Below are 27,958 nucleotides of genomic sequence, written 5' to 3'. Positions count from 1 at the left end.
GCCTACTGCTATCTGGCTCTGCACTGTGCTATATACAGGCTGTCTTATATAAAGGTTGTATACTACATGACGGTGCCTAATGCTATCTGGCTCTGCACTGTGCTATCTGGGTCTGCACTGTACTATATAGGGCTGTGTACTACATGAGGATGCCTAATGCTATCTGGGTCTGCACTGTACTATATAGGGCTGTGTACTTCATGAGGATACCTAATACTATCTGGGTCTGCACTGTGCTAGATAGGGGATGTGTACTACATGAGGGTGCCTAATGCTATCTGGCTCTGCACTGTGGTATATAGGGGCTGTATACTACATGAGGGTGCCTAATGATATCTGACTGCAGTGTGCTATATAGGGGCTCTGCACTACATAAGGATGCCTAATGCTATCTGGCTCTGCACTGTGGTATATAGGGGTTGTATACTATATGAGGGTGCATAATGCTATCTGGGTCTGTATTGTGCTATATCTAGGCTGTATACTACATGAGGGTGCCTATTGCTATCTGGCTCTGCACTGTGCTATATACAGCTGTGCTATATACAGGCTGTATACTATATGAGGGTGCCTACTGCTATCTGGCTCTGCACTGTGCTATATACAGGCTGTGCTATATACAGGCTATATACTAAATGAGGGTGCCTACTGCTATCTGGCTCTGCACTGTGCTATATACAGGCTGTGCTATATACAAGCTGTATACTACATTAGGGTGCCAACTGCTCTCTGGCTCTGCACTGTGCTATATACAGCTGTGCTATATACATGCTGTATACTACATGAGGGTGCCTACTGCTATCTGGCTCTGCACTGTGCTATATACAGCTGTGCTATATACAGGCTGTATACTACATGAGGGTGCCTACTGCTATCTGGCTCTGCACTGTGCTATATACAGGCTGTCTTATATAAAGGTTGTATACTACATGACGGTGCCTAATGCTATCTGGCTCTGCACTGTGCTATCTGGGTCTGCACTGTACTATATAGGGCTGTGTACTACATGAGGATACCTAATGCTATCTGGGTCTGCACTGTACTATATAGGGCTGTGTACTTCATGCTTCATGAGGATACCTAATACTATCTGGAATTGGTTGAGGGATTTCACCAGCACAAAACTCCAGGCATTTTGTTCTTTAAAATAAAAATTCCTTTATTTTCTTATCATTAAAAAGTCCATGCTATGGTGGTCAAGCCCATGTCAGAGAGGACGCGTTTCGAACATCCAGTTCTTATTCAGTCTCTCACTGAACTGGAACTGGATGTTCGAAACGCGTCCTCTCTGACATGGGCTTGACCACCATAGCATGGACTTTTTAATGATAAGAAAATAAAGGAATTTTTATTTTAAAGAACAAAATGCCTGGAGTTTTGTGCTGGTGAAATCCCTCAACCAATTTCAATGCACATGGACTGGCTCTCCAAACCTCTTCTCCGTGCACAGCCCAGGATTACTGGCTTCCATCACACAGGTGAGCTGGGCAAAAAACCTTTTTCTACCTAATACTATCTGGGTCTGCACTGTGCTAAATAGGGGATGTGTACTACATGAGGGTGCCTAATGCTATCTGGCTCTGCACTGTGGTATATAGGGGCTGTATACTACATGAGGGTGCCTAATGATATCTGACTGCAGTGTACTATATAGGGGCTCTGCACTACATAAGGATGCCTAATGCTATCTGGCTCTGCACTGTGGTATATAAGGGTTGTATACTATATGAGGGTGCCTAATGCTATCTGGGTCTGTATTGTGCTATATCTAGGCTGTATACTACATGAGGGTGCCTATTGCTACTGATCACGCCATACCATGCACAATGGCGTGAAATGTCCACAATAATTTCTAAATACTGGCCACAAGGCCTAAATGATGTTGTTAGCTTTAAGCCATTTCTTTTATGATAATAACCTTTTCGCCTTCTTACCTGTCAAAATTTCTTTGCCCTTGTTGTCCTGCGATTCATTCCACTGTGGGTTTTTTTAACATTATTTATGTGCAATTTCCATCCCGTTCATGATTGTGGCGATGTGCTTTGTCAGTGTTCTTGTCAAAAAAACCCTAATTTTTATTTTAATTTATTGTTCTCCCTATAGATCCGGTGCGCTTCTCTTCCTTTCTCCTCTTCCCCCTGTTTGGCGCAACTATGACTGAGGAGGCTATGTCTGGCGATAAATCCTTAGTGAAGGATCCTTATTATATTGTAAACATGTTTATTATTATTGCTGTAACTGGATTCAATGCATATTTCTTATGTCATATACACGGATTGTTTGTTTTATGTATATCTGCCTCCAGTTCCTATGCATTACTTTACCTACTATAAGCCTTCTCTCTTTTGCCCTTCATTAAAATGTCACCCGTAGCTTCATGCCTGTGCGTGCGCTGGTCCCGTGACTCCTCTCCTCTCTGCACCTGATGTCCAACAAGTGCCCATGAGTTGCGCCTGCGCACCATGGGCTCCTTGACGCCGACGTGCAGATGCGGTCGTGCACCACGGGTTCCTGGACGTTGTGATGCAGAGGGGGATGGGCGTCGCTGGGCCGACGTGCGCCGCTATAGGTTGACAGGCGGCATTGGAGGGGAATTTAAGGGCACCGGATTCACAACCCCCCACACCTCCGACGAAGTCGTTGCGAAACACGCGTCAGGTGTGGGCGGTGTACTCTGGTGGAGCCTTGACCTTGGTGGGTATTATCCTTCAATAAGCTCTCCTCCTTTCTGCAGGGATCAGTGGTTCTGATCTACCTTATGGCTATTTAGCCTTTCCTTGAGTTTTTTTTACTTGCTCGTGCAGTATTGTTGCTGTGGCTGGCTGGACCATTCAGTCCTAGTATTTGTGCCATCTAGCAGCTGCGGTAACCGGTCGCGGTAATTCACTGGTGAATATGTGATTGTTTGATTCCATCTATATTTGGCTGTGGTTGACTGTGTATACTTTTTGCCAATACAAACTAGTTTGGTTTTATTTTCCTCAGTGAATCTGATATGCACTGAGGAAAATAAGCTCTCCTCCTTTCTGCAGGGATCAGTGGTTCTGATCTACCTTATGGCTATTTAGCCTTTCCTTGAGTTATTTTTACTTGCTCATGCAGTATTGTTGCTGTGGCTGGCTGGACCATTCAGTCTTAGTATTTGTGCCATCTAGCAGCTGCGGTAACCGGTCGCGGTAATTCACTGGTGAATATGTGATTGTTTGATTCCATCTATATTTGGCTGTGGTTGACTGTGTATACTTTTTGCCAATACAAACCAGTTTGGTTTTATTTTCCTCAGTGCATCTGATATACAAACCAACCATATATCCACATTTAACAGTCAGTCTTGATTATTTTACCAAGAACCACTGTTAGGGTATCGTCACACTTTAGCGACGCAGCAGCGATCCCACCAGCGATCTGACCTGGTCAGGAACGCTGCTGCATCAATACATGGTCACTGGTGAGCTGTCAAACAGGCAGATCTCACCAGCGACCAGTGACCAGCTCCCAGCCAGCAGCGACGTGCAAGCGACGCTGCGCTTGCACGGAGCCGGCGTCTGGAAGCTGCGGACACTGGTAACTAAGGTAAACATCGGGTATGGTTACCCGATGTTTACCTTAGTTACCAGCGCACACCGCTTAGCTTAGCGTGTGCAGGGAGCAGGAGCCGGCACTGGCAGCGTGAGAGCTGCGGAGGCTGGTAACGAAGGTAAATATCGGGTAACCACCTTGGTTACCCGATGTTTACCTTGGTTACAGCTTACCGCAGGCTGTCAGACGCCGGCTCCTGCTCCCTGCACATTCAGGATTGTTGCTCTCTCGCTGTCACACACAGCGATGTGTGCTTATCAGCGGGAGAGCAACAATAAAAAAACGAACCAGGGCTGTGTGTAACGAGCAGCGATCTCACAGCAGGGGCCAGATCGCTGCTCAGTGTCACACACAGCGAGATCGCTAATGAGGTCACAAAAAACGTGACTCAGCAGCGATCTCAGTAGCGATCTCGCTGTGTGTGAAGTACCCCTTACCTTTGGATATTTAATCCTATTCAAGACTATTACATATGTCTTGTTTATTTGTGATCCCTGCTGTATTTGATTAATCTCTCATTGTTATAATCTTATCTGGTTGAGCTTTCCCTTGAATGAAATCCACTATGTGTGGGATACACATACAGTCAGGGCCAGAAATATTTGGACAGTGACACAAGTTTTGTTATTTTAGCTGTTTACAAAAACATGTTCAGAAATACAATTATATATATAATATGGGCTGAAAGTGCACACTCCCAGCTGCAATATGAGAGTTTTCACATCCAAATCGGAGAAAGGGTTTAGGAATCATAGCTCTGTAATGCATAGCCTCCTCTTTTTCAAGGGACCAAAAGTAATTGGACAAGGGACTCTAAGGGCTGCAATTAACTCTGAAGGCGTCTCCCTCGTTAACCTGTAATCAATGAAGTAGTTAAAAGGTCTGGGGTTGATTACAGGTGTGTGGTTTTGCATTTGGAAGCTGTTGCTGTGACCAGACAACATGCGGTCTAAGGAACTCTCAATTGAGGTGAAGCAGAACATCCTGAGGCTGAAAAAAAAGAAAAAATCCATCAGAGAGATAGCAGACATGCTTGGAGTAGCAAAATCAACAGTCGGGTACATTCTGAGAAAAAAGGAATTGACTGGTGAGCTTGGGAACTCAAAAAGCCCTGGGCGTCCACGGATGACAACAGTGGTGGATGATCGCCGCATACTTTCTTTGGTGAAGAAGAACCCGTTCACAACATCAACTGAAGTCCAGAACACTCTCAGTGAAGTAGGTGTATCTGTCTCTAAGTCAATAGTAAAGAGAAAACTCCATGAAAGTAAATACAAAGGGTTCACATCTAGATGCAAACCATTCATCAATTCCAAAAATAGACAGGCCAGAGTTAAATTTGCTGAAAAACACCTCATGAAGCCAGCTCAGTTCTGGAAAAGTATTCTATGGACAGATGAGACAAAGATCAACCTGTACCAGAATGATGGGAAGAAAAAAGTTTGGAGAAGAAAGGGAACGGCACATGATCCAAGGCACACCACATCCTCTGTAAAACATGGTGGAGGCAACGTGATGGCATGGGCATGCATGGATTTCAATGGCACTGGGTCACTTGTGTTTATTGATGACATAACAGCAGACAAGAGTAGCCGGATGAATTCTGAAGTGTACCGGGATATACTTTCAGCCCAGATTCAGCCAAATGCCGCAAAGTTGATCGGACGGCGCTTCATAGTACAGATGGACAATGACCCCAAGCATACAACCAAAGCTACCCAGGAGTTCATGAGTGCTAAAAAGTGGAACATTCTGCAATGGCCAAGTCAATCACCAGATCTTAACCCAATTTAGCATGCATTTCACTTGCTCAAATCCAGACTTAAGACGGAAAGACCCACAAACAAGCAAGACCTGAAGGCTGCGGCTGTAAAGGCCTGGCAAAGCATTAAGAAGGAGGAAACCCAGCGTTTGGTGATGTCCATGGTTTCCAGACTTAAGGCAGTGATTGCCTCCAAAGGATTCGCAACAAAATATTGGAAATAAAAATATTTTGTTTGGGTTTGGTTTCTTTGTCCAATTACTTTTGACCTCCTAAAATGTGGAGTGTTTGTAAAGAAATGTGTACAATTCCTACAATTTCTATCAGATATTTTTGTTCAAACCTTCAAATTAAACGTTACAATCTGCACTTGAATTCTGTTGTAGAGGTTTCATTTCAAATCCAATGTGGTGGCATGCAAAGCCCAACTCGCGAAAATTGTGTCACTGTCCAAATATTTCTGGACCTAACTGTACCTAATAAAGGCCCCACTCATTGTCCCACCGCCCCTTTGTTGTGTTGTGATGATTTTAATTCATCTTTTTTCTGTTGTCCTTTATGTATCACACTAAAAATAATAAATACTTTGTATTTTTTCAACAATTGTGTGCATTCATGCTATTATTGCTATACTTTATAGACTTTTGGACTGAGTCAATTCCTTTTGCTAATCTGCTAATCTACGATATGGTGATATCGGTCAGCTTATGATATGTATATGATGAATTCCTGTATTTCATTTTGTCTAATATGCCTAATGCTATCTGACTGCAGTGTACTATATAGGGGCTCTGCACTACATAAGGGTGCCTAATGCTATCTGACTCTGCACTGTGGTATATAGGGGTTGTATACTATATGAGGAAAAAATAAATAAATTCAGCTCACCTCTCTTCACCCTAGGGTCCACCACCTATGCACGGAACGCCCTGGCCTGAGCGGATAAACACAGTCACAGTTACAGGAAGTGACAAGCCTGCTGCTGCTGAGAGAAGATCTGGAGAGCAGTGACGACGCAGAGGAGATGGCGTCTGAATGCAGAAACCCAGAGCCAGACTCCGCTGCCTGGTGGGGCCGGGAGCTTGCCCAGTTCTGCGCAGGATTTGTTCAAGTGATGCCTTGTTTGAAAAACAGTCAAATAATTTAGTCAAGTGGTTTGAGGCAAGACATTATTCCCGTCAGACTATTCAAAAGGGCTATGAATGGGCCAAGGGTTCGGTTCGTGATGACCTTCTCAAGATCAAACCTAAGGCTACTGATGATACGATTCGACTGATCACGCCATACCATCCACAATGGCGTGAAATGTCCACAATAATTTCTAAATACTGGCCCATTTTATTGGTGGATCGTGATCTTGCCTCCATTTTAACTCCCAGACCCGCCATTACTCCCAGGAGATCTAGGATTCTAAGAGACCTGATCGTCAGGAGCCACTATACACCTAGGCCTAATGCTACCTTTTTGACACGCAGCGGTTCCAGATGGGGATCTGTTTCTTGTGGTAGCTGTGGCGCATGTCCACAAATGGACCGTGCGTATGACTTTTGGAATTCCTCACGATCAAAGACATACCGTATTATGCATTTTATTAACTGCCGGTCTTCCAACATCGTATACTGGGCCACATGTCCATGTGGTCTAGTATACATAGGTCTCACTACACGGGAATTTAGGGTGCGGATTCTGGAGCATGTCCACGATATCAAAAATGCGGCCAAGCTCCAGAAGCCTGAGGAGATATCCCTGCTCAAGAACATTCCCAAGCATTTCAGAGAAAAACATGGATGTAACTGGAGATGTCTCAAATTCCGTGGTATTGATAGGGTGAGTTTAGGGATAAGAGGAGGAGATACTAAAAACTATTTGCACAAAAAGGAGGCCAGATGGATTACCATCTTAGACACCATAAAGCCACAAGGCCTAAATGATGTTGTTAGCTTTAAGCCATTTCTTTTATGATAATAACCTTTTCGCCTTCTTATCTGTCAAAATTTCTTTGCCCTTGTTGTCCTGCGATTCATTCCACTGTGGGTTTTTTTAACATTATTTATGTGCAATTTCCATCCCGTTCATAATTGTGGCGATGTGCTTTGTCAGTGTTCTTGTCAAAAAAATCCTAATTTTTATTTTAATTTATTGTTCTCCCTATAGATCCGGTGCTCTTCTCTTCCTTTCTCCTCTTCCCCCTGTTTGGCGCAACTATGACTGAGGAGGCTATGTCTGGCGATAAATCCTTAGTGAAGGATCCTTATTATATTGTAAACATGTTTATTATTATTGCTGTAACTGGATTCAATGCATATTTCTTATGTCATATACACGGATTGTTTGTTTTATGTATATCTGCCTCCAGTTCCTATGCATTACTTTACCTACTATAAGCCTTCTCTCTTTTGCCCTTCATTAAAATGTCACCCGTAGCTTCATGCCTGTGCGCGCGCTGGTCCCGTGACTCCTCTCCTCTCTGCACCTGACGTCCAACAAGTGCCCATGAGTTGCGCCTGCGCACCATGGGCTCCTTGACGCCGACGTGCAGATGGGGATGGGCGTCGCTAGATTGACGCGCGCCGCTATAGGCTAGCAAGTGACAGCTTTTTACCTGTGCGCGCCGGCCCCGGGTCTCTCCTCCTCCCTGCGCCTGGCGTCCAAAGGTGCCCGTGGTTTGCGGTCGTGCACCACGGGTTCCTGGACGTTGTGATGCAGAGGGGGATGGGCGTCGCTGGGCCGACGTGCGCCGCTATAGGTTGACAGGCGGCATTGGAGGGGAATTTAAGGGCACCGGATTCACAACCCCCCACACCTCCGACGAAGTCGTTGTGAAACACGTGTCAGGTGTGGGCGGTGTACTCTGGTGGAGCCTTGACCTTGGTGGGTATTATCCCTCAATAAGCTCTCCTCCTTTCTGCAGGGATCAGTGGTTCTGATCTACCTTATGGCTATTTAGCCTTTCCTTGAGTTTTTTTTACTTGCTCGTGCAGTATTGTTGCTGTGGCTGGCTGGACCATTCAGTCCTAGTATTTGTGCCATATAGCAGCTGCGGTAACCGGTCGCGGTAATTCACTGGTGAATATGTGATTGTTTGATTCCATCTATATTTGGCTGTGGTTGACTGTGTATACTTTTTGCCAATACAAACCAGTTTGGTTTTATTTTCCTCAGTGCATCTGATATACAAACCAACCATATATCCACATTTAACAGTCAGTCTTGATTATTTTACCAAGAACCACTGTTAGGGTATCGTCACACTTTAGCGACGCAGCAGCGATCCCACCAGCGATCTGACCTGGTCAGGAACGCTGCTGCATCGCTACATGGTCGCTGGTGAGCTGTCAAACAGGCAGATCTCACCAGCGACCAGTGACCAGCCCCCAGCCAGCAGCGACGTGCAAGCGACGCTGCGCTTGCACGGAGCCGGCGTCTGGAAGCTGCGGACACTGGTAACTAAGGTAAACATCGGGTATGGTTACCCGATGTTTACCTTAGTTACCAGCGCACACCGCTTAGCTTAGCGTGTGCAGGGAGCAGGAGCCGGCACTGGCAGCGTGAGAGCTGCGGAGGCTGGTAACGAAGGTAAATATCGGGTAACCACCTTGGTTACCCGATGTTTACCTTGGTTACAGCTTACCGCTGGCTGTCAGATGCCGGCTCCTGCTCCCTGCACATTCAGGATTGTTGCTCTCTCGCTGTCACACACAGCGATGTGTGCTTATCAGCGGGAGAGCAACAATAAAAAAACGAACCAGGGCTGTGTGTAACGAGCAGCGATCTCACAGCAGGGGCCAGATCGCTGCTCAGTGTCACACACAGCAAGATCGCTAATGAGGTTACAAAAAACGTGACTCAGCAGCGATCTCAGTAGCGATCTCACTGTGTGTGAAGTACCCCTTACCTTTGGATATTTAATCCTATTCAAGACTATTACATATGTCTTGTTTATTTGTGATCCCTGCTGTATTTGATTAATCTCTCATTGTTATAATCTTATGTGGTTGAGCTTTCCCTTGAATTAAATCCACTATGTGTGGGATACACATACCTAATAAAGGCCCCACTCATTGTCCCACCGCCCCTTTGTTGTGTTGTGATGATTTTAATTCATCTTTTTTCTGTGTTGTCCTTTATGTATCACACTAAAAATAATAAATACTTTGTATTTTTTCAACAATTGTGTGCATTCATGCTATTATTGCTATACTTTATAGACTTTTGGACTGAGTCAATTCCTTTTGCTAATCTACGATATGGTGATATCGGTCAGCTTATGATATGTATATGATGAATTCCTGTATTTCATTTTGTCTAATATGCCTAATGCTATCTGACTGCAGTGTACTATATAGGGGCTCTGCACTACATAAGGGTGCCTAATGCTATCTGGCTCTGCACTGTGGTATATAGGGGTTGTATACTATATGAGGAAAAAATAAATAAATTCAGCTCACCTCTCTTCACCCTAGGGTCCACCACCTATGCACGGAACACCCTGGCCTGGGCGGATAAACACAGTCACAGTTACAGGAAGTGACAAGCCTGCTGCTGCTGAGAGAAGATCTGGAGAGCAGTGACGACGCAGAGGAGATGGCGTCTGAATGCAGAAACCCAGAGCCAGACTCCGCTGCCTGGTGGGGCCGGGAGCTTGCCCAGTTCTGCGACTGACTGGAGGCCAGGATTGTACGGCAGATCAAAGAGGGACGCACGGAGCTTCTGGAGATGGCTACAGAGGTTCGGGCCTACGAGAGGGGGACCGCGCGACGAGTGCCACACCGGGCGGCGATGACTCAGACCCCGATGATGCTACCGATGGGTGAGTCCTGTGTTGCCCCGGCCAGCGCGAGTGCCCCGACCCCTGCTGCCATGCCCTTGGTCCCTGGAGAGACGCCCGGCGCGGCGACGCTGCACCAGGCCGCAGCCACGCCAGGTGCGGCACGCCAAGCCCAGGCCCCAGCCACGCCACGTGGGCCCGCCAAGCCCAGGCCGCCACAGTGATGTCCTGCCCGGCCCGCCAAGATCTCGCCGCAGCGCAGATCCACGCCGCAGGAGCGATTCCAAACCAGGCCGCAGCCACGCCAGGTGCGGCCCGCCAAGACTAGGCCGCCGCCATGCTAGACGCGGCATGTTGGGCGCGGCCCGCCAAGATAAAACTGTACCGTTATCTACCCCGGCCTGTAAGGCCAGAGCAGACACCGCTCCCCAGCCCAAGGAACTGGACCTACCGCTCACACTGGGCAAGGACCCCAAATACTGGAAGCTGAAGGCTGATCTAGAGGCTCATTTCCCAAAGGAGATGATGGACCAGTATCTGCTCCCTCCACATGCCTACAGGAAGATTCCCGTAACCTCCGCGGCAAAGAGCCCACCGCCCTGGCCTGCTGATGAAAATCCATCCCCAGCGCTGCCACAAGAGGAGTGCTCAGAAGAACTAAGGGGGAGGGGAGGCCAGAAGGCTGAGAAGCTGACCCCAGAGCCTTCAGCAGTGGATGCAGCACCAGTCCGAGAGCCAGAAATGCTGCCGTATTCTCACTGGGAGGAGAGCCCGACACCCTCTACTGAAGAGGAGCTGACTGTCTTCATGCCCAGTATGTACATCACCTGGGAGCCTGCAAGCAGTGATGTGGCAGCCCAGCAGAATCCAGCCCGCAAGACACGGCGCCGCAGCAGAACGAGGTTTTCCCCTGCACAGCAGCCTCCAGATAGGAAGGACAAAGTAACAGCCAGAGACTTGGAGGAGAAGCAGTCATTAAGGAGAGCTAAATCTCAAGTCAGAGGCCCCCTTTGTCGTGGAGTTGTGGAAGACTTCAGTTTAAAATCAGGTTATGGCTTTATCGTAGCACCTAGCATGAAAGAAGGCATCTTTATAAGCAGGAGAGACATTAGAGCACACTTGCCTAGAGGACATCCAGGAAGAAACCTGTACATGGGAGACCTGGTAGAATTCACCAAACACCAAGGAGAACGTGGATGGTACGCACTAGATGTTACACCATGCCCCAGAAATCCCTACAGTAACCCTGCTGTCTCAACACTACAAGATAAAGAAAGAGAAAAAGAAACAGACACAGAAGAAGAGGAAAGAAAAGACAAAGAACCAATTGATGAGACCACTACGGATGATGACAGAGATGGAGAAAGTAACAGGTGCCGCAGCCCTACAGGCCCAAGCCCTGGTGAAACAGAGGAGTAGAGAAAAGTAAAGAAAGTACAGCAAGTTACTGTTTTTGACCAGTTTGCAACGTTCATAAGTTTAAGCATGTGCCCACATGAACTAATGTGAGAAACCCCTTTTGCACTTTAACCTATGAACCTTAAGGCTATGAACTGGCTATAGCCACAAACTCTCACAGTGTACATAGTTACCCCAGTGGTACCACCACCAGAGCCAGCCTGTTTATGGGGCCTGGCTCGCCTGCAACCAGGGAGCACGCCTGTTTATGGGGCCTCGCTCGCCTGCAACCAGGGATCACGCCTGTCTATGGGGCCTGGCTCTCCACCACAAAGAGAGTAACCTGGTCAGCACCAACTGTGGAGGCCGCCTCTACATTCTGCCAGAAAAGGCTGAAGGCGCGGCTCCACCAGGCCAGGTATACCCTGAAACCACCAGACCACGAAAGCTGCCTCTACACCCTGCCAGAAGTGGCTGAAGGTGCGGCCATCGGGAGAGGAAGATTGGCGGAAAGGTCTGGGGAAGCAGATGACCCAGACCTGGTTGCCAAAAGGACCGGTGACCTGCCTCCTGAGAGGGTTTTGGGTGGGTTAACTGACTTGTGGGTGGAGGGTGGTGATGTATGGTGCCTGGTGGTTTTAAAATGTTTTACATGTTTTAATGTTTTATACATTTTAAAAATGTTGTCTTGCAGCCCGAGGACGTGCTGGTGATAACTAAGGGGGAATGTGGCGCCCCTGACCTGGTCAGGCATCACTGAGTACTGCACCCATGCTGGGGGCAGTACAATACAGGTAATCCAGAAGGCTGACTGAGGTGTGACTACACAGGCGCATAGTAATCAGGTCTCACACATGTACCTTTGGGAGGACTCCTGAGAGCTTCCAGGAGGGGGCATGGCCTCCATGTCCACTCAAGGGGTGTGGTGAAGAGCCTGGTTGCTAGGTTGCGTAGGCAAGAACAGTTGAGGAGGAGCAGTGAGCCAGTTTTTAGTGTGGAGCTCAGGGAGAGCAGACGGAGGGCCCTGGAGCTGCTGCAATCTAACAGTGTACGCGCAGTGACTACTGACGGGGGAGATCGGTCACCTGGTAGTGCCGCCCGATATCCGCCCATGGCTAGAGAGAGCAACGGGGTGGCAAAGTAAGGGAACTGCCAGGGAGGTACCACGCCCTCACGGGTAACAGGTCTCAGTGCAGAGATAGATTCACTTTTCTTCTACCAAACCTGCCTAAGGGAGCACTTCAAACCCCCAAGACAACAATACAGAGTCTGCAGCCACGTAGCAAAGAGAGGGCCCATAGTTCACAAGAGGCAAGCAGCCGGAGTGACCTGTTCCAGGCTACAAGCAAACGGGCCGAAACGAGGCTGAAGGTGCGGCCATCGGGAGAGGAAGATTGGCGGAAAGGTCTGGGGAAGCAGATGGCCCAGACCTGGTTGCCAAAAGGACCGGTGACCTGCCTCCTGAGAGGGTTTTGGGTGGGTTAACTGACTTGTGGGTGGAGGGTGGTGATGTATGGTGCCTGGTGGTTTTAAAATGTTTTACATGTTTTAATGTTTTATAAATTTTAAAAATGTTGTCTTGCAGCCCGAGGACGTGCTGGTGATAACTAAGGGGGAATGTGGCGCCCCTGACCTGGTCAGGCATCACTGAGTACTGCACCCATGCTGGGGGCAGTACAATACAGGTAATCCAGAAGGCTGACTGAGGTGTGACTACACAGGCGCATAGTAATCAGGTCTCACACATGTACCTTTGGGAGGACTCCTGAGAGCTTCCAGGAGGGGGCATGGCCTCCATGTCCACTCAAGGGGTGTGGTGGAGAGCCTGGTTGCTAGGTTGCGTAGGCAAGAACAGTTGAGGAGGAGCAGTGAGCCAGTTTTTAGTGTGGAGCTCAGGGAGAGCAGACGGAGGGCCCTGGAGCTGCTGCAATCTAACAGTGTACGCGCAGTGACTACTGACGGGGGAGATCGGTCACCTGGTAGTGCCGCCTGATATCCACCCATGGCTAGAGAGAGCAACGGGGTGGCAAAGTAAGGGAACTGCCAGGGAGGTACCACGCCCTCACGGGTAACAGGTCTCAGTGCAGAGATAGATTCACTTTTCTTCTACCAAACCTGCCTAAGGGGGCACTTCAAACCCCCAAGACAACAATACAGAGTCTGCAGCCACGTAGCAAAGAGAGGGCCCATAGTTCACAAGAGGCAAGCAGCCGGAGTGACCTGTTCCAGGCTACAAGCAAACGGGCCGAAACGAGGGGAGCAGCAACTTCCCTGGGTGACCCCCGTAGGGTCTGCAAGTCGGGGTCATCACAAACAACAGAAAGGCTAGAGAAGGCGAGTCAGTAGCCATCCTCACAAGTCAGCCTGAAGGACACCTGGTTCCAGCCTGGTTCATCCCAGCTACGCCCGGGTTACTCACCCTGCCACCTAATGTGAGTAAAATCCCTGAAAGACTGTTTGGACTGTGCCTGAGTCATTCTGCGCCTTGTGATTCCACACACCTGCACAGGATCCTGGGGCTTGCCTCACTCTCGGGAGGACACTACATGTGACTGCACCCACCATCAGCCCCAGGCACCCCTTAATCTGCAGTGGTGGTCCCCACTGACCGCAATACCGAGAGTGGTGTCACAACAATCCAAAGAAGACATCTTACCTGACAGTTCCATTCACGTGGAGTCCCTGAAGGTAATGCACCGACACAACACCTGTGGGGCTTCACATATATACAGCAGTGTTAGTGTGCTCTATGTGCGGCCATGTCTGTTAGACAAGCGGGGAGGTGAATGAGGCTGTTGCCAGCTTCCCAATATTAGAAATATATGTACAGTATAAATATATAAAAATAATGTGTGTGTGCGCATGTATGATGTGTATCTATGTATGTCAGTGTATATGACTGTGTATAGATTTATAAATGAACCAAAGAGAGAAAAGGACTCGGCGTGCAAAAGAAAAGAATCATAACTAGTCAAAATCACAACCATGGATAATGCATGTAAAAATCATCTTTATTATAAGATCAGATAAAAAACAGGTTGGATTATCATTATATATAAATATAGTTCAGTACAAAAAATATATATGTATAAAGATCACAGAGTGAACGAGGACAGGGAAAAGCAGCACATTATCCCAGGCATGGAAAATAGGCATCAACTCCTGCAGACGGCCACCACCGTCTGCCAACCTTACTGTCAGTGCCTGGGCTCTGACCCAGACACTCGAAGTTTGTGACCTCTCACTTTCACCTCCTGAACAAATCTGCTCCTTTTCCCGCCTCCAGGCCTGTGAACTCCTCGGTGGGTGGGGCCAACCGCCTGGCTCCGCCCCACCTGGTGTGGACATCAGACCCTGGAGGGAGGCAACAAGGGTTTTTGTCTGACTAATGTAACTGTCTGGGGGGTGGGGGTGCGTGTGTGTTTTGTCTGTGGCTACCTGGCTAGTCCAGGGTGCCACATTTCCACAATATTTAGGTGTTCACAGCAGGACTGCCTCTAGGTTTTTGTGGGCCCTGGGCGAAAGAGTCTCAGTGGGCCCCATCCACACATAGACATGCACAGATACATACACATACAGGCATACATACAACACATAAATAGACATAAATCTATACACAAATAAACATATCCGCAATTGTGGAATCATATATGCGGCAATCTTATGACCGCACAAGCACGTCCTTAAAATACAGACTAATGAACCAAAAAGAGAAAAGGACTCGGCGTGCAAAAGAAAAGAATCATAACTAGTCAAAATCACAACCATGGATAATGCATGTAAAAATCATCTTTATTATAAGATCAGATAAAAATCAGGTTGGATTATCATTATATATAAATATAGTTCAGTACAAAAAATATATATGTATAAAGATCACAGAGTGAACGAGGACAGGGAAAAGCAGCACATTATCCCAGGCATGGAAAATAGGCTGGTCATTATATCCCTCATGGGATGCCAAAGTAACTCACATAACAGTTGGAGCAATGTCCCATGGGGGAGGCAGGGTAGACTAGGCTAATTAGATAAATAAAGGGTGAAGTATGTCACATCCATGTAAATGGAGACTCCATATACCAAATCATATGTTTAAGGACTAAAACCGCCCCAAGAAAACACAAAGGTATCAACTGGAGTATATAGCAATTACATCCCACAAGCCTAGTCACACTTACCCATATGTCAAATCACCCCAGCCAGATCGCAGAGTTGTGTGCCCCTACGCGTCTCGCCTAAAGCTTCATAAGGGGGAAGTATAAAGAAAAAAGTGCCAGTAAGGAGTGTGTAGCCAGGTGAGGTTTATAAATCAAATCGCCAGAGCTGATAGGTGAATCAAGCTGTCAATCATGCCGAGATCACGGCATGCATGCTCATGTCACCGCCCCCTCCCGCATCACTTCCGGCTCACCAGCTAATAGGTGAGTCAGAGTGTCACTTGTGTCCAGATGATGGCGCGCGTGTTCAAGTCTCCGCCCCCGCCCGCATCACTTCCGGCTCTCCGGCGATGACGTAAGTAGTTAGCGTTGCGGAGGCCATCGGGATCGGGTGCAGGGAGGGGAGAATGGAGGCGCGCGCACGGGACAACATTGCGTCACATAAATGAAAGGGGAGTGGGTAAACGCATAAATCTTTGCGTAATCAACCCCTCCAGCAGTCATTTAGTGACAGCGGAGATAGAACCGGGGGTGAGCAGAGATGTATTACGATTCAGCGCTAAAAGTATGACAAGTCTCAGAAATTACAAAAGATGTAAATAAAGTCTAGTAAAAGAGACTTGTCAGGAAAAGTACAGATGATATTGAGGATAATAGGAAGTGACAGCATGCATGCAAAAAATGTTCCGTAGTCAAAACGGCCAATATTATCTCTCCTAGGTACATGAGGGTAGCCAGATGATCGTTCTGTGGAAACAGGCTTGATTTGAATCATAACTGGATTGATGTTACACCAAAAATGCCTCACTAGTGGCAAATGAAAAGGTTAATGGAACCTATGAATAATCCAAAAAGAAAAATCAATTAAAACAGTGCACACTACAACAAACAAGGAAAACATGAAGGGAAAGGGTCATTAAAAGCACCATATACTAGGGAGAAAAAATCATCATTATCTGATTGTAAACGAAAAGACTAAAGCGGGCTTTACACGCTGCGACATCGCTAATGCGGAGTCGTTGGGGTCACGGAATTTGTGACGCACATCCGGCCGCATTAGCGATGTTGCTGCGTGTGACTCCGATAAGCGATTTTGCATCGTTGCAAAAACGTGCAAAATCGCTAATCGGCGACATGGGGGTCCATTCTTAAAAATCGTTACTGCAGCAGTAACGAAGTTGTTCTCGTTCCTGCGGCAGCACACATCGCTGCGTGTGACGCCGCAGGAACGAGGAAGCTCCCCTTACCTGCCTCCCGGCCGCTATGCGGAAGGAAGGAGGTGGGCGGGATGTTACGTCCCGCTCATCTCCGCCCCTCCGCTGCTATTGGGCGGCGGTTCAGTGACGCTTCCGTGACGTCGCTGTGACGCCGCACGGACCGCCCCCCTTAGAAAGAAGGCGGTTCGCCCGTCACAGCGACGTCGCCGGACAGGTAAGTATGTGTGATGGCTGTTGTGCGACACGGGCAGCGATTTTCCCGTGTAGCGCAACAGATGGGGGCGGGTACCCACACTAGCGATATCGGGACCGATATCGCAGTGTGTAAAGTAGCCTTAAGTCAGATGAAGTCATATTACATTTTTCCAAATAGAGAACACATAGAGACCGAGTGCGAGCGGCAGTGGGTCTCTATAAAAAAGGTGAGAAGCTAAGCTTCTCGTTCAATCCATGAGGGGAGACTGTATCTAATCTCACTATCCACTCGCACTCGCGTCTTGCCAGTGCCCTCTTATAATCACGACCTCATATCCCTAGATGTACAACATCGATCCCCATAAACCTCAACTCATCGGGATTACACTTATGATGGGTTTTAAAATGGCGAGGTATGGTCTTGAGGAGATGGATGTTTGTTTCCTCACGGGCCGCCACAATATCCCTGACGTGTTCTCTTATACGTCTACGAAACTCACGTGATGTGAGTCCAATGTAGACGAGGTGACACGTGCATCTGGCGTAGTAGATGACATTCGAGGTTCGGCAAGAAATATAGTGTCTTACCTCGAATGTCCTACTGCCGTTTGATGATGTAAAGGTGTTAGCTCGTGTCATGTTACGGCAGGCTAGGCAAGACCCACAAGGAAAAGAGCCCCAGTTAGTCCTGGGCAAGTTAAAGAGAGGTTGGATTTTAGGTACATAGTGGCTCTGTACCAACTGGTCCTTTAGATTTTTCCCCCTTCTAGATGTCATTAGGGGTACGTTTGGGAGTTTGGGGCCCAGCACACTATCAGTTTTTAGAACGGCCCAGTGTTTATTTAGAATTTTTCTAATGTCATCCCACTGGTTATTAAAGGTGGTAATAAACCTTAACGGACCCTCCTCTTGTTCCCTCTTCTTGCCTCCAACGAGCAACTCAGGCCTCTTAGCATTTTTGGCACGATTGTACCCGTTTTTAATAGACCGGTGGGAATATCCCCGCTCTCGGAATCTAGTCCTAAGATCCACAGCTTGATCTTCAAAGTACTGTTCTATTGAACAGATCCTCCGGGCACAGAGATACTGTCCCACCGGTATTGCTCGTATCGTAGAGGCCTGGTGACAGGAGCTAGCGTGGAGGAGCGCATTGACTGAGGTCTCCTTCCTGAACATGTCCGCCTGTAATGAGCGATCTGGATGCACAACCAATTTCACGTCCAGGAAGTCCATCTCTGCCGGGTGACATTTATAGGTGAGCTTGATGCCATACTGATTCTTGTTGAGGGAACAGATGTAATTCTCCAACTCCAACGTGGTGCCCCCTCCACAGAATCAGCACGTCATCAATATACCTGATCCATTGTTGTACGGGGGCGTCGGTCTGTGCGTCACCTCCAAACACCTCCCTCTCCCAGTACCCCAGGAAGAGGTTAGCGTAGCCCTCAGTCCGTGCTGATGATCAATGCACATATACAGTGACTCCACATCGATGGTTGTGAGGAGGGTCCCATCGTCCACAAAGAGACCATCCACCCGCCGTAGTACGTCAAGAGTGGCCGGGCATAGGAGGGCAGCGTTTCCACCAGTGGATGTAAATAGTGTTCTAAGAACCTACATACTGGGTCGCACAACCCTCCAATGCCCGAGACAATCGGACGCCCCGGGGGGGCAGACTGGGTCCTTGTGGACTTTGGGAAGCAAATAGAAGGTTGGTATTACAGGGCATCTGGTGGTTAGGCCATACAGTACCTTCTTAGTAATTATCCCTTGTCTAAAGGCCTTGTCAAGGATGTCATACAACTCTACCATAAACTCACCGAGTGGATTATAAGTCAGGGGGATATATGTATGACGGTCACGGAGTTGGCGACCTGCTTCTTTTTCATACATATGGCGTGGCCACACCACCACATTCCCCCCTTTATCGGCTGGTTTTATGATGATATCATCCAGCTCTCTCAATTCTTTTAGAGCCCTACGTTGATCAGAGGTGAGATTATCTCTTGCGTGTCCCTTATTTAGATTTTTAAAATCCTCAGAGACCAATTTGCAAAAGATCTCCACCTCTGGGCAAATTGAGAAAGAGGGGAAGGTGGTAGAACGGGGATATATTGAGGTCGGAAAACGAGTCTCTGGGCCTCCTAACATTTGCGGGGAGGATTCATCCAGCTCCTCAAGAATAGAAATGGCCTCTGTCTCGGCATCCGTCAGGGGGGATACGCCCAAACTTCTTTTCGCATGTAATTTTTTCAACACAAGTTTTCGGGAAAATAGGTGCAAGTCCTTAATTACTGTAAACAAATTAAAGTCATAATTAGGTACAAAATTCAAACCAAGACCCAAAACCTCGATCTGAGATTTGGTTAAAGCCAAATCAGAGAGGTTAATCACCTCCAAGTTGCGCCCTTTAGTCTTTTTCTTTTCTACCATCTGGGGTGGTGTGATAGTACGTTTTACACCACCCTGGTTAGATTGTTTCTTGGATGATCCAATCAAACCACCGAAAGATGTATGGGGGTTGGCACGTCTTTGTACTCCCTCCTCCATGGACGATAATGATGAGAAAGACATAGAGCGCGACTTGGAGTTTTGTCTCTTCCTAGTTTGACCAAAGGACTTCCACCTATACACCATGCCGCTCTTAGAATCATTCAGGTCCCTCTTGTATTTCTTTGTTTTTGCGGCAATGATTTCTTTTTCCCATTTTTGGTACTCTTTGTCGAATTCCTCCATCAGCTTAGACATGGCCTCCCCTGACAGTAAGCCGGTAAGTTGTTCTTGTATATTATTAATTTCTGCTTCAATCTCAGAGAGAGATTTAAGATTGGCCTGTATTAGAAGGCCCATATGGCCCCTGGAGCAGGAATTGAAAAAATCCTCCCATTTTTTCTTAAAATCATCGTCTTCTACGATGTAGGAAGGAAAGAAGGGTCTTTCCTTCCTACATCATTGGCCTTCTAATACAGGCCAATCTTAAATCTCTCTCTGAGATTGAAGCAGAAATTAATAATATACAAGAACAACTTACCGGCTTACTGTCAGGGGAGGCCATGTCTAAGCTGATGGAGGAACTCGACAAAGAGTACCAAAAATGGGAAAAAGAAATCATTGCCGCAAAAACAAAGAAATACAAGAGGGACCTGAATGATTCTAAGAGCGGCATGGTGTATAGGTGGAAGTCCTTTTGTCAAACTAGGAAGAGACAAAACTCCAAGTCACGCTCTATGTCTTTCTCATCATTATCGTCCATGGAGGAGGGAGTACAAAGACGTGCCGACCCCCATACATCTTTCGGTGGTTTGATTGGATCATCCAAGAAACAATCTAACCAGGGTGGTGTAAAACGTACTATCACACCACCCCAGATGGTAGAAAAGAAAAAGACTAAAGGGCGCAACTTGGAGGTGATTAACCTCTCTGATTTGGCTTTAACCAAATCTCAGATCGAGGTTTTGGGTCTTGGTTTGAATTTTGTACCTAATTATGACTTTAATTTGTTTACAGTAATTAAGGACTTGCACCTATTTTCCCGAAAACTTGTGTTGAAAAAATTACATGCGAAAAGAAGTTTGGACGTATCCCCCCTGACGGATGCCGAGACAGAGGCCATTTCTATTCTTGAGGAGCTGGATAAATCCTCCCCGCAAATGGTAGGAGGCCCAGAGACTCGTTTTCAGACCTCAATATATCCCCGTTCCACCACCTTCCCCTCTTTCTCAATTTGCCCAGAGGTGGAGATCTTTTGCAAATTGGTCTCTGAGGATTTTAAAAATCTAAATAAGGGACACTCAAGAGATAATCTCACCTCTGATCAACGTAGGGCTCTAAAAGAATTGAGAGAGCTGGATGATGTCATCATAAAACCAGCCGATAAAGGGGGGAATGTGGTGGTGTGGCCACGCCATATGTATGAAAAAGAAGCAGGTCGCCAACTCCGTGACCGTCATACATATATCCCCCTGACTTATAATCCACTCGGTGAGTTTATGGTAGAGTTGTATGACATCCTTGACAAGGCCTTTAGACAAGGGATAATTACTAAGAAGGTACTGGATGGCCTAACCACCAGATGCCCTGTAATACCAACCTTCTATTTGCTTCCCAAAGTCCACAAGGACCCAGTCTGCCCCCCGGGGCGTCCGATTGTCTCAGGCATTGGAGGGTTGTGCGACCCAGTATGTAGGTTCTTAGAACACTATTTACATCCACTGGTGGAAACGCTGCCCTCCTATGCCCGGGACACTCTTGACGTACTACGGCGGGTGGATGGTCTCTTTGTGGACGATGGGACCCTCCTCACAACCATCGACGTGGAGTCACTGTATACGTGCATTGATCATCAGCACGGACTGAGGGCTGTTAACGTTTTCCTAAACATGAGTAGTCTGGATGCGGAACTGTGCCAGTTGATTCATGATCTGTTGGAATTCATTCTTACGCACAACCTTTTCACGTTCAGGGATAAGTTCTTCCTGCAGAAGCGGGGGACCGCAATGGGGGCGGCCTGTGCGCCCTCCTACGCTAACCTCTTCCTGGGGTACTGGGAGAGGGAGGTGTTTGGAGGTGACGCACAGACCGACGCCCCCGTACAACAATGGATAAGGTATATTGATGACGTGCTGATTCTGTGGAGGGGCACCACGTTGGAGTTGGAGAATTACATCTGTTCCCTCAACAAGAATCAGTATGGCATCAAGCTCACCTATAAATGTCACCCGGCAGAGATGGACTTCCTGGACGTGAAATTGGTTGTGCATCCAGATCGCTCATTACAGGCGGACATGTTCAGGAAGGAGACCTCAGTCAATGCGCTCCTCCACGCTAGCTCCTGTCACCAGGCCTCTACGATACGAGCAATACCAGTGGGACAGTATCTCCGTGCCCGGAGGATCTGTTCAACAGAACAGTACTTTGAAGATCAAGCTGTGGATCTTAGGACTAGATTCCGAGAGCGGGGATATTCCCACCGGTCTATTAAAAACGGGTACAATCGTGCCAAACATGCTAAGAGGCCTGAGTTGCTCATTGGAGGCAAGAAGAGGGAACAAGAGGAGGGTCCGTTAAGGTTTATTACCACCTTTAATAACCAGTGGGATGACATTAGAAAAATTCTAAATAAACACTGGGCCGTTCTAAAAACTGATAGTGTGCTGGGCCCCAAACTCCCAAACGTACCCCTAATGACATCTAGAAGGGGGAAAAATCTAAAGGACCAGTTGGTACAGAGCCACTATGTACCTAAAATCCAACCTCTCTTTAACTTGCCCAGGACTAACTGGGGCTCTTTTCCTTGTGGGTCTTGCCTAGCCTGCCGTAACATGACACGAGCTAACACCTTTACATCATCAAACGGCAGTAGGACATTCGAGGTAAGACACTATATTTCTTGCCGAACCTCGAATGTCATCTACTACGCCAGATGCACGTGTCACCTCGTCTACATTGGACTCACATCACGTGAGTTTCATAGACGTATAAGAGAACACGTCAGGGATATTGTGGCGGCCCGTGAGGAAACAAACATCCATCTCCTCAAGACCATACCTCGCCATTTTAAAACCCATCATAAGTGTAATCCCGATGAGTTGAGGTTTATGGGGATCGATGTTGTACATCTAGGGATACGAGGTGGTGATTATAAGAGGGCACTGGCAAGACGCGAGTGCGAGTGGATAGTGAGATTAGATACAGTCTCCCCTCATGGATTGAACGAGAAGCTTAGCTTCTCACCTTTTTTATAGAGACCCACTGCCGCTCGCACTCGGTCTCTATGTGTTCTCTATTTGGAAAAATGTAATATGACTTCATCTGACTTAGTCTTTTCATTTACAATCAGATAATGATGATTTTTTCTCCCTAGTATCTGGTGCTTTTAATGACCCTTTCCCTTCATGTTTTCCTTGTTTGTTGTAGTGTGCACTGTTTTAATTGATTTTTCTTTTTGGATTATTCATAGGTTCCATTAACCTTTTCATTTGCCACTAGTGAGGCATTTTTGGTGTAACATCAATCCAGTTATGATTCAAATCAAGCCTGTTTCCACAGAACGATCATCTGGCTACCCTCATGTACCTAGGAGAGATAATATTGGCCGTTTTGACTACGGAACATTTTTTGCATGCATGTGTGAATTGTATATTTGTACCGTGGGGGGATTAATGGTGATATAGTAACAACCCGTCGTTTGATTTTGATATTGACATATATGCACACAGATATATGCATGCTGTCACTTCCTATTATCCTCAATATCATCTGTACTTTTCCTGACAAGTCTCTTTTACTAGACTTTATTTACATCTTTTGTAATTTCTGAGACTTGTCATACTTTTAGCTCTGAATCGTAATACATCTCTGCTCACCCCCGGTTCTATCTCCGCTGTCACTAAATGACTGCTGGAGGGGTTGATTACGCAAAGATTTATGCGTTTACCCACTCCCCTTTCATTTATGTGACGCAATGTTGTCCCGTGCGCGCGCCTCCATTCTCCCCTCCCTGCACCCGATCCCGATGGCCTCCGCAACGCTGACTACTTACGTCATCGCCGGAGAGCCGGAAGTGATGCGGGCGGGGGCGGAGACTTGAACACGCGCGCCGTCATCTGGACACAAGTGACACTCTGACTCACCTATTAGCTGGTGAGCCGGAAGTGATGCGGGAGGGGGCGGTGACATGAGCATGCATGCCGTGATCTCGGCATGATTGACAGCTTGATTCACCTATCAGCTCTGGCGATTTGATTTATAAACCTCACCTGGCTACACACTCCTTACTGGCACTTTTTTCTTTATACTTCCCCCTTATGAAGCTTTAGGCGAGACTCGTAGGGGCACACAACTCTGCGATCTGGCTGGGGTGATTTGACATATGGGTAAGTGTGACTAGGCTTGTGGGATGTAATTGCTATATACTCCAGTTGATACCTTTGTGTTTTCTTGGGGCGGTTTTAGTCCTTAAACATATGATTTGGTATATGGAGTCTCCATTTACATGGATGTGACATACTTCACCCTTTATTTATCTAATTAGCCTAGTCTACCCTGCCTCCCCCATGGGACATTGCTCCAACTGTTATGTGAGTTACTTTGGCATCCCATGAGGGATATAATGACCAGCCTATTTTCCATGCCTGGGATAATGTGCTGCTTTTCCCTGTCCTCGTTCACTCTGTGATCTTTATACATATATATTTTTTGTACTGAACTATATTTATATATAATGATAATCCAACCTGATTTTTATCTGATCTTATAATAAAGATGATTTTTACATGCATTATCCATGGTTGTGATTTTGACTAGTTATGATTCTTTTCTTTTGCACGCCGAGTCCTTTTCTCTTTTTGGTTCATTAGTCTGTATTTTAAGGACGTGCTTGTGCGGTCATAAGATTGCCGCATATATGATTCCACAATTGCGGATATGTTTATTTGTGTATAGATTTATGTCTATTTATGTGTTGTATGTATGCCTGTATGTGTATGTATCTGTGCATGTCTATGTGTGGATGGCGCCCACTGAGACTCTTTCGCCCAGGGCCCACAAAAACCTAGAGGCGGTCCTGCTGTGAACACCTAAATATTGTGGAAATGTGGCACCCTGGACTAGCCAGGTAGCCACAGACAAAACACACACGCACCCCCACCCCCCAGACAGTTACATTAGTCAGACAAAAACCCTTGTTGCCTCCCTCCAGGGTCTGATGTCTACACCAGGTGGGGCGGAGCCAGGCGGTTGGCCCCACCCACCGAGGAGTTCACAGGCCTGGAGGCGGGAAAAGGAGCAGATTTGTTCAGGAGGTGAAAGTGAGAGGTCACAAACTGCGAGTGTCTGGGTCGGAGCCCAGGCACTGACAGTAAGGTTGGCAGACGGTGGTGGCCGTCTGCAGGAGTTGATGGAACTCCGTAGAGCCGTAAGGATCGGGGCTGGGTGGTGGCCCACCGGTACCGGACCCGGGAACGGAGTGAAGCTAAGCACACAGGCAGGGCCATCGGACCCCGACCAGGCTTGGAGCCGCCGTCAATAGTCAAATCCGAATGTGACAGGAACCCCCGGGGTTCCCTAACAACCAAGTCCCGATTGAAGGCAACCGCTCACACCGTGAGGATATACAGCCACCGCCAACGGCTAGAAATCCAAGGGCCAGCGCCTGCGAGCAAAACGGGCTCCTCCGGCATCTAAACACCGGGGAGCGGACTACCGTTGGGAAGCCATCGGAGTCAACACAGTACACAAAGGTGCAGGGAAAGACAGCCACCATCACCTGTCCTGGGAGAGACCCGTCCATCCAGCCGTTTGGTTTACCGGAGACTTTGTGCATCTATTGATGAGTGAGTACACCCGTGCCATCCGGCATCGCGCCGCGCTGTCCCTGCAACCCTGCACCTCACCAACCCTGCCTCCCCATCACACCACCGGGCCCCGGGACCACCAACCCCTACCCACGGAGGGGGAAAACAACATCCCAGCTGCTCCCTACCATCGCTCCCGGGATCCCCGTCACCAGCAGCGGTGGTGCCCATCTTCACCACAAACCGTGGGTGGCGTCACGGACTAAATCCCCAAACAAACCACCCCCTTTACACTCACGGGCGAGGAGCGCCGCTCGAGTCCCCGGATCCGGCCCACCGCTCGAGCCACTGAACAGCAGCAGCAGCAGCGCCGGACCCGAGCGTTAGCGAGCGCAGCGCCCCACCGCCCACGACAGAAACAGGAATGGTCCTTTACTGTTTCATGCAGCACAAAATGGTAGAGTACTGCTTTGGCACTTTTTGCAAAAGCCTCTAGCAACGTGTTAATGTGGCTGATGTGGACAGATGGCACAAGTCAGGCTGTGAAACCCTAACTATTCTGGAAACAGGAATGGTGCATTTACTGTATCAGGCAACACAAAAAGTCTTGCTTTGTATTAGCAAAATACAGCAAATGTGTTCAATGCCACTTATGGTATAAATATCAAAAAGCAAGTAAGAGGCTAAAACATAACTTTTAATAAAAGTATGTAAAAGACCTAATACTTAGGCTAATGTAACCATAAGCACCCCAACTGCTATGAGGATATAAGGTGTAGACCACGCCACACAAGAGATAGCCCCTCAGGCATGCCACAAGTGGGTTCCATAGATTGTTTGTGAGCTGGGATGCAGGACCTCTGCCCCTCTGTAGGACGATATTCCCTGACGAGTCTATATCGACGAAACGTGTCGGGATGCTATTAAGGAGAATACAGAGGTTGACATTATAGCTAGCTGTGGTCTGCCCTTGTTAGGGCGAAAGTGTGGGGTAACAGTCGAGGATATCTCCCATCAGGACTAGGGTTAGTGACGCCATGGCAACTCTAGCATTCCTAGGAGGGAGAGACTGATTTACCCAGCAGACCACCTAATTGGTGAGACCATTCCAATCTTTTCTATATCAACTGTACGATCAATGCTTTATGTACATTTGAACTGTTGACCACTCTCAACAATCAATATGATTTATGTATTTTGTGTTTTTCTATTAGGTTTGTTATGTATATAGGACTGCTGTCCGGATAACACGTGGAAACACAATCTATATATATATATATATATATATATATATCTATATATAGTTTTCTTTTTTTGTTTGTTTGTTTAGTTTGTTATATTTGTGGCATCCCTGAGGGACTATCTCTTGTGTGGTGTGGTCTATGCCTTATATCCTCATAGCAGTCGGGGATGCTTATGGTTACATTGGCCTAAGTATTAGGTCTTTTACATGCTTTTATTAAAAGTTATGTTTTAGCCTCTTATTGGCTTTTTGATTTGTATTAGCAAAGCAAATGCCTAACACCTAAATATAATGGAAACAGGAACGATTGCTAGAGTACTGCTTTGTAATTATTTGCAAAAGCCGCTAGCAACGTATTAATGTGGCTGATCTGGATGCCACAATGAACCCTTAAGTAATGTGGAAACAGGAACGGTGCTTTACTGTATCAAGCAGCACTGACTGCTAGAGTACTGCTTTGTAATTATTTGCAAAAGCCACTAGCAATGTATTAATGTGGCTTATGTGGATGGATGGCACAAGTCAGGCTGTGAACCCCTAAATATTGTGGAAGCAGGTCCCGATTGCCTACCTAATCCACAATCTCTCCCTGCCTGCTGTGACTTTGTTCAGTGCTATCAGCTCTTAAAAGAGCTATTGTATTTTGGTTTCTGGACTGTACTATAAAGGTCAGAGATCAGGGTTTTTTGATGGCCACTCCAAAACGTTGACCTTGTTATCCTTAAGCCACTTTGTAACCAGTTTGGCAGTATGCTTCGGGTCTTTGTCCTTTCGTAAGACCCATTTCCGCCCAAGGTTTAAATTCCTGGCTGATGTTTTGAGATGTTGCTTCAGTATTGCCACATAATCTTCTTTCCTCATGATGCCATCAATTTTGTGAAGTGCATAAGTCCCTCCTGCAGCAAAACAACCCCACAATATGATGCTGCTACCCCCATGTTTCACAGTTGGGATGGTGTTTTCAGACTTCAAAGCTTCTCCCTTTTGCCTCTAAGACTATGTGCCCACGGGACTTTGCCGCAGGTTTGCCCACAGAAACACCAAATTATTGGCCTAATCACAATAGTGCTAACTCTAGAAACCAGAAAAACCAATGAAAAAAACAGAGTAAATAGCAAGAATAAAATCAAATAATTTTATTGAGAACATTATTTTTAAAAATTTTTTTTTAAAAAACATTATATGAATATATAGAACAATGCAGGGGAGGTCTGCCAAAAAACAACCAATCCAATCACTGCTTCACTTTGCGTATGTGTGTAACACAGATGAACCACTGATATTCACTTATAAATGTGCAAAAAAAGGGGAATTAAATAACATGCTCCACGCAAGAAAATCTCCC

The 27,958-nt window shown here is 47.1% G+C and overlaps 1 protein-coding gene across 2 annotated transcripts in view; it reads right to left on the bottom strand.

The window, feature by feature from the left end:
• The window catches only part of SCUBE3 (signal peptide, CUB domain and EGF like domain containing 3), a 1,252,506-nt gene that overhangs the window by 193,831 nt on the left and 1,030,717 nt on the right, over positions 1-27,958 (bottom strand). The window lies entirely within an intron of this gene.

This window comes from Anomaloglossus baeobatrachus, chromosome 2 (assembly GCF_048569485.1).
Source record: "Anomaloglossus baeobatrachus isolate aAnoBae1 chromosome 2, aAnoBae1.hap1, whole genome shotgun sequence".
Lineage (NCBI taxonomy): Eukaryota > Metazoa > Chordata > Amphibia > Anura > Aromobatidae > Anomaloglossus > Anomaloglossus baeobatrachus.
Note: the sequence above shows the minus strand (reverse complement) of the source record. Positions and strands in the feature narration are given on the sequence as shown.